At 40.1% G+C, this 7,795-nt stretch overlaps 1 protein-coding gene across 1 annotated transcript in view; it reads left to right on the top strand.

Annotated features, from left to right (window-relative positions):
• Positions 1 to 7,795, top strand: part of TAB2 (TGF-beta activated kinase 1 (MAP3K7) binding protein 2) — a 61,525-nt gene continuing 53,730 nt past the window's right edge. The window contains exon 1 of the mRNA XM_069010402.1: positions 1 to 253. The gene's annotated coding sequence lies outside the window, so the exon portion shown is untranslated. The remainder of the gene's footprint in view (positions 254 to 7,795) is intronic.

Below are 7,795 nucleotides of genomic sequence, written 5' to 3'. Positions count from 1 at the left end.
GCCGCCGCGGCAGCACGGACCCCCCTGCTCTCCTTCCTCCTACTCCTCCTTCCTCCTCCTACTCCTCCTCCCCCCGCGGAGCGGAACGGCGGCGGCGGGAGGCTGCGGAGAGGGTCGGGTCGGCGGGGTCTCCCCTGCCGGGCGGAGGCGGCGGCGGCGCTGGTGGCGGTAGTGGCGGCGGCTGCTGCCGTGGTGGTGGGGGAGGCGGCGGCAGAGGAGGAGGCGGAGGAGGAGGAGGAGAAGCGGCAGCAGGGTAAGGCTGACCCCGCCGAGGCGGGCCTGGTGGCGGCTCCCCGGGCCGGTTTCCTGGTCCCATCCCCGGGGGGCTGCAGGGAGAGGCGTGGGGGGCCGGCAGGGGCGGGGGCCCGGGACTCCCGCGGCCGCTCTGCGCGCCCTGGACTGTGCCAGGGTGAGGAGGGCAGGGAAGGCCTGCGCGCGGGCGGGGAGGGAGCAGCCCCGGCACCCCGCTCGTGCCGGCGTGCCGGGGCGGGGTGGGAGAGCAGGGAAGGGAAGGGAAGCGACCGCGCAGCGGGGCGTTCAGCGAGAGATGGAAACTTCTTTTCCTTCGCGGGTCGCTGGAGCTTCCCGGCGCGGGGAGGGATCGGGGGGCTGCGGCTGCCCGGGGAGGGGCGAGAGCTGCCAGCGGGCTCGCCTGGCTGCGGGAGGGAGGGGGAGGAGAAAGAGGCTGGCCCGGCGCCTGGCAGGTGACAGGTGTGAGTGCGCTGGGCGAGACTCCGCCATTTGAGGATGAGTACGCGAGTGTCTGAGGTGTGAGTTTTGGTGCTCCGTGCCTTTGCGGGGGCTGGCTGGGCTCGATTCCATATATAGTATATTTAGGACGTTGGTTTCCATTATTCGAGTCAATTTAATTGTCAAGTAGAAATTCTTGAAATGGTTCTGATAAGAGGGGGTTTGCAGAGAGGAGATGCATACTGTTTCTCATTTTCTTCCCTTTTTCTGGTTTCTGAGAGACATGGGAACGCTGTGCAGAGGTGTGTAGTACTCTGTCTCATTCATTGGAAGGCTCGTATGAAAAGTCTGAATGCTCAGTCCTGTTAGATGTAGCAAGGCCTTCAGGGCAGGAGCCTGGTGTTCTTTGTGCTGTGCCTGGTGGCTCGGCAGCGCCTGGTTTGTTCCCAAGACGTGTGGGTGTTCCTGTATTAATGATAGTAAGCACCTACATAAAAAAGGAATTCCAAAGGGATGCATCTTGGCAAGGAGTGGGTTTCAGGTGTGGTTTTCTAGTCATCATAAGTTTGGGATGTCTGATACAGACTGAATAAAGCAGTTTCTGAAGTTCACCTGTAGAACACTCTAAGTGGTACTGCATATAAATTTCAATACTCTAACATATGCCTTCTAAACATCAGCATAGGTCAGAGTCTTTCTCTTAGACTATTCAGATTAGTTCGTGTCCTAATTTTACCCACCAAAATGGTACTGTTCATGCACTACTTTATAAGGAGGGCTAATGATACTGTAGCAATAGCATTATATTCACAACTGGCCACAATTTGCTGAAATCAGGAATAATTTTCAGCTTAGCTATTGATTTGCCAGATAACTAGACACTTGTGTTTCACACACATATTTCAATTATTTGTTCCTTACCTATAGTGTTGTAATGGGGTTTTGTCAAACCCCAGAATTCTAATACCTGCTTTTGGCAAGAGGGAAGTTCCACTGACACATTAGGAGAGACATGTCATCAGCTTCAGTGATTTCTGCTCTCTATTTTAAATGAAAATTTCAGTCATTTGTGGCTGTGATCCACATGTTAGACATGGGGATGCTTCTCTGTAGATAGTACCTTGGTTTGTGCTGCAGCAGAATGGACCCTGAGTTGAGTCTCAATTTCTTGTAAAAAACTCAGGAGACCTGGGTGGTTTTTCTCGTGTTGCTTCACAGGGGAGAGAGCCTGCAAAGGGGAAGAGGTAAGGAAGGTGGCTGGGGGAGTTACTCAGTCTGGGTCATCCCAATTTTGTGTTTAAGAGATGCTTGGTAAAGCATCATCATCCCTATCATTACATGTGGGGGCAGTGCCATCTTGCTATGCTGTGCTATGCTACCCTTGCTTATGCCAGCTTTTCAAGACTTTGAAATGCAAACCATTATCTTTCTCAAATCAGGGGAAGTCAAAGGGTTCTACTCTTTTCCTTTATATCTGCTGATAACGATAATAGAATTCTTGAAAATTGGGCACTCTTCCTGTGACAGTGTCCTGGTAGAAAGTTCTCTTTTCCAGCAGTGACAGAACAGAAGAAGATAGTAGTTTTCCTCACCATGACATTTTTCTGAAGGCCAAGGTCTTGTGTTGTTTTGTAATGATTTTTGGTGTAATAGGTAGTAACCAGTATGTTTTTTGAGCCTTGTAGAATTAAAACTGTCATCTTTTGAAGAAATTATTCTCAGCAAACTTTTTTTTTTTTTTTTTTTTTTTTTTTTTTTTTTTTTTGCTAGGCAGCTTAAAGAACTATTGGCAAACTATTTCTTTGTGAGAGTGTACTTTGAAACATAAGACTAAGTTACTGTTCATCCTGTTGCAAGTGCCGCCTCCTTATCATGATCTCCATGGCTGGAAACACTGGAAGAAATAGGTTGATCAAATGTGACCTCAAGTTTATGAAATGACTGTAAATTTAGGACTGCGGGATCAGGCTGATCTTTTCTGAACTGCTGCAAGTGGAATGCTGAACGATGTTGCTGTTGGTGCTTTTACAGAGAACAGAACAAAAATTCCAGTGATTTGGAACTGGATTTTTTTAAAGCTGTATTCAAAACTCAAATATTTAAATGTTTGAAATGGAAGTTAACTTTTTTACCACGAATATATACAGTGATTCAAGTTGGCTTTTTCTCACTTTAGTGGTGTAGTAGGTTATCTCAACTGGGCAATTGTGTGCTTTCTGTTTCAAGGAGGAGAAATGCTGCTGGATGCTCTAAGGTATCTTGAACCCTGCTTAGCAACCTGGTCTGATTTGGATTCCACATATTTAAATGCAACTGTGAAAGCAAGAAAGCTGTCAGATTTACAATTGGATAATATTTTTTTATAAACTCTTCAATGTCATCAGGGGTTTTTCAGTATAATAGTTGTTTCAGTTTCACCCTCTCTTGAGAATGCTTACCAAAAAATCACTGGCATAATATTGATGCTTTCCCTGACAGAAGTTTTTGTAGACTTTTATCCTAATTATAGTAAAATTAGGGATTTATTTTTATTGAACGGATCAGCAAGCTCAACTTTCAATCAAGAAATTACTGCAAATGCTATACAGATGTTTACTGAGTTTTCTGGTTTGTGTTACACTGCCTTTAGGTGGTGTTCCTTAATTGGTAGTAATTGGATTCTAGTGAAACCAAGTGAAATAGCTTGACATAAGTAAAGTCAAAAGTTCTGTGGGGTTTGTGTATAGTATCCCAATATTCTTGGAACATGATTGTTGCTGGATGAATGGCATCACTTGGGATGTTCTTGTTGCTGTAGGTGCAATTAAATAGTTAATGTTTTTAGAATGTATTAGATTTTTTCGTTGGTTGCAGGAAGTCAAGCATAATTTGGTAATGTGCTAAATAAATTGTAAGTTAATACCTAGTCAGAGAATTTTACCAGAAAAAGATTTTTTTTGTTTAAAATATGCATTATACTCTTAGAAAAATGCTATGTGGAATCAATTTTTGTAGCAATATTCAAAATATGTAGTTCCTTTCTGTTCTGAGCACAGATGAAGATCAGATTTCATTGTTTTTAATGATGAGTGTTTTAAAACTCATTCAGATCCTGGTTGTACTATGAACAATTTTTCCGTTATTTAAAAATCTGTGTTTCAGCAGGGATTTAAACCTCGTGCTCCCTTTAGTGTTTAGCAAAGCATTAACTTAGGAATACTCCATGGCAGAAGAAAACCTTAGGTTATATTTATGAGTTTTTAAAAAATAATCACCCAAGCAACCAGGACTGTGTACCTATTAGTCATGATATTGTTAGGTTTGCTAGAATTTACTAAAAATGGGACAAAGCCACTTTATATGCTCTCTACTTTGATGATTAACTTAAGGTAGATTAACACTTAAATGCAAAGTATCTTATGCTTGTTCCAAAATTAATCAGATCTGGTGCTGTGTGGTGCTGGCTGGTGGGTGTTCTGGGGCTGCCAATGGAGAGGGCAGAATTCCACCTGCTTTTACTCTCATTGAAAGCATGAATTCAAGTTACTTTTTTCTACAAAGCTCCCAGTTTTCACAAAATTTGTAGAATCCTTTTTATCTGTGAGATTTTATACATCCTTTAAAATGCACTTGAAATTGATCAGAGGGTGCAAATCCTTACTAAAAAAAAAAAAACCACATAAATGCCATTTCTTTAAGAAACCTTAGTTAACTGGACATGCTAGAAAATAAATTTTTGCAGTTCAGGAGTTCACAATCAGCTGTTCTTCTGTGGACAAGATGTTGAGATGCATCTATTCTTTGTGTTTTGGGATTTTTTTTAAGAAATAGTTGCTGGTTTTGTATATTTGTGTAGTGTATAAAGTGTCTTTAATTTGCTTTTCTAAAGTCACAAATCTTGAGCAATCATATTTCCTTTAATCTTGTATCTCAGTAAATTCTGAGCTCATCAAAATTTTGGCAAAGAAATTAGCCAAGGGGCAAGGTGTGAAAGATTTACATTATAATAATGTTGAACAAAAGTGAAACTTGTTAAAGTTGATGGCTTCATTAAGATCATCTCTTTAGGGGAAAGTTTTGCATGAACTTAGCAGTTACCTGTACTTAGCTGCCAGTTGTCTGTGGGGTAAGAACCGTGTATGATGTGCAGTACTCTTTTTTTCAGTCAGTAGTTAAAGGACATGAGAGGTTAAGTATATTGTGGCTAGTGCTTGAAGGAGAGTGGTAAGATAATAGGTATCTGGGATAGAGGTGGAATGTGATTAATTGGAACACCGGGGCATGGCTGAGACAGGAAAAAAAAATCTATGGAAAATGGGACTTTATTCTTTTTGCTATTTATGGATCAGTGCCCTAAACAAAAATCTCATTACAATAGGTTCTTAAGAAGATGAAGACTGAAAAAAAAAAGAGATGTTTGGTGATATTGTTGCTTCCACTCATTACAGAGCCTCTTGAGCTGTGCCTGCTCATGTGTGTGTGTGGGTCTGATTCAACAGGAGTGCCCAGACTGACACAGTGCATGAAGCAGCATGGGACAAGAACATGTATTAATAAGGGAGGAGTTACATAAGTGCATAAGACATATATATGTTTTTTTCAAAATACATTATCAAAAGCATTATTTTATCATTACATCATGTATAGCTACAGTTTCTTTAGATAATGTGACTTACATGTTGGTTGCATGCTGGTAGTATAACTCAGTCATCTCTCTGTGGGCTGTTGCATGCAGTGGTACATGTGATGTATTCCCAGGTCTAACTAATTTGTGAAGATGAGCCATGGTAGTATCAAATTGTTTTAGTAAGCCTGAAATTATTTGCTTTTTAATATAGATTTATTACAGACTGAAGATTTTATGGAATTTTTTGAGTCTTGAAATAAGTATTTGCCTGGTACGCCTCTATTTTGTCTGCGATGCTAGAAGAAATTGGTAAGAAATCACTGGCAGATGAGAAATACTCTTTAACAGCAACCTTTTTATTTGCTGCTGCGTGTCTTTATTGTTCAAGAATGTGCTTTGCTGTTATCAGGTGTTTTCATAAGTTAGTTGTACAAAGATCAAGCGTAAATATGTTTAGGGTATAACTCTTAGAGACTGTCAAAGCTAGGGTTTTAGAATGCATTTTTCAAAGGAAATCGCACTGTGTGTAAAATCTCTTGCTGATCCATCCATTTATCAATGTGTTCTCAGAATGTCTTTTTTAACAGGGTAAAGTAACTAAAAATATACAGTAAGTTTCAAAATTTAACTACCCCACAGACACTAGTTACTGATCGGATGCCTCAGAAGCTGTCACTGACACGTACATTCAGATAAATAATTTCTTTTCCTGAAGTTGCTGGGGTTTTGGAAGTTGATTTCTGTTTTGTACTGAAGGCTAGAAATGCAGAAAAGTCTTTCCATGTGTAAGTTGTAAGCCTGATTTCCCTAGGTAGAAAAAAATGAACTGTTTCACCTATGTGTAGGGAAAAAAGCACACAATTAAAAGAATATGTAAGTTGTACAGTGTGGTCTGTAATTGTAACTTTTGTCAATTCATGTTGTGTTTAAATTCTTAAGAACTGAAGTCTCCCCTTCCTGCATCCGTGCTGTGCTACAGATTTTTGCAGTACTCTCCTGTCTTTTTACAGCATTCATAGTTTTTTTTGTTTTTTCTGTTTATTTTTTCTTTACTCTTTGACAAATCTGTGCCATGCAGAATTTATCTCCTCCAACCACCTTTTTACTGACATCCTATCATATGTGTAGGTGAGCTAAAAAGAAGAAATATGTTCATTCATATCCTCTGCCTTTACCTTGCCTAGGCATGCTGATCTGTACTTTATAGCTGAAGCATTAGTGCCCTCTTGTTTACACTTTGTCATTCTTTTTTATTCTAATCGTTCTTGGATACCTTTCTTAAGAGATCCATTCAGCAGTTTGCATTTCATTCCCATTTTGTCTCTTCTTCAGAGTATCATTGCTAAGTTTGCCCCTGCTTCATTTAGGCTTTCCTGAGAGAGCGATAGGAAAAAAAAGGTCTTGAGTTCTGTACTTGGATTTCTTTCAGTTCATTCAAATGGTTCAAACTGCAACTTCCCATTTGTTGAACAAGCTTTTTTTTTTTTTTTTTTTTTAAAGGGAATCGTAGGTTATTTTTCTTAAAGAGCCTTCTTAAGTCTGACAGCCTTAAGCCTGGGAACAGACAATCTCCAGAGGCTCAGCAAAAGTGTGCTTAAAAAGGCATTTTAGGTTGAGAAGTGCAAAGCAGTAAAAATGTAGTGTCTTGCTCTCTTTTTATTTTAAGTACTGCCCTTGTCTTTGGTAAATGGGGATAAGATTATTTTGTATGCGTGTTACAAGCTGTGTATTTAAAACTGTCTTACTGGAGTAACTGCCAATACCAGATTATTATATTGTGTTGACTAGAGTTTAACCTGGATTAGACTCTTCCGTGCAAGGCAGTGTATAAATATTTATTAAATAAGTCTGTCCTAGAAGAGTTTGCAGTCCCATGAATAGTAAGTTTGTTTACCTAGGTACATGTATTGGATTAGACAAAGACATTTAGCAAAGCATTTTTGTTACCTTTCCTTTATTAGGTGTGTTAGTTCTCCAGTCATTTTTAAATTGTCCCTATTTTTAAAAACTAATTAAAACTGTCTTTGATAGCTGTAATTCATTTAGTGGTGTTAGACGTGACTTTTAATATTTGTGTGGAAAATTCATAGAAGAGTTATGAAATTACTTGAGCTAGACCCTCATTAGCTTGTGTTTATTGGTAGCTGTTGAGGGTAGAGGTCAATGTGTCAAAGCTGAGAGTTGAAGGTTATCACACTGGATCATATCTGTGACACACTTGGGACTTCACTCAGAATGAGAACTTCTTATTTCTTTGGAGCATGAGTTGAATACAAGGAAAATTTAACCATAAGCAGTGTCTTAATAAATGCAATTTGTTTTATTGTGTATCTGAGTTAAGACTTAGGATGAATGTATGTGTAAAAAAGGTTGCTAAAGGATTCATTTTTGTGCCTCTACAAAAAGCACATTTTGATCTTTCTTTTCCGTGCATAAAGGGCAACACTTTTTTTTGTTCCTCTTACCAAATATCTGGTGAAGGAGAGTAAAATAAATTGT

Source organism: Aphelocoma coerulescens, chromosome 3 (genome assembly GCF_041296385.1).
Source record: "Aphelocoma coerulescens isolate FSJ_1873_10779 chromosome 3, UR_Acoe_1.0, whole genome shotgun sequence".
Lineage (NCBI taxonomy): Eukaryota > Metazoa > Chordata > Aves > Passeriformes > Corvidae > Aphelocoma > Aphelocoma coerulescens.
This window is presented reverse-complemented; position numbering and strand designations above follow the sequence as displayed.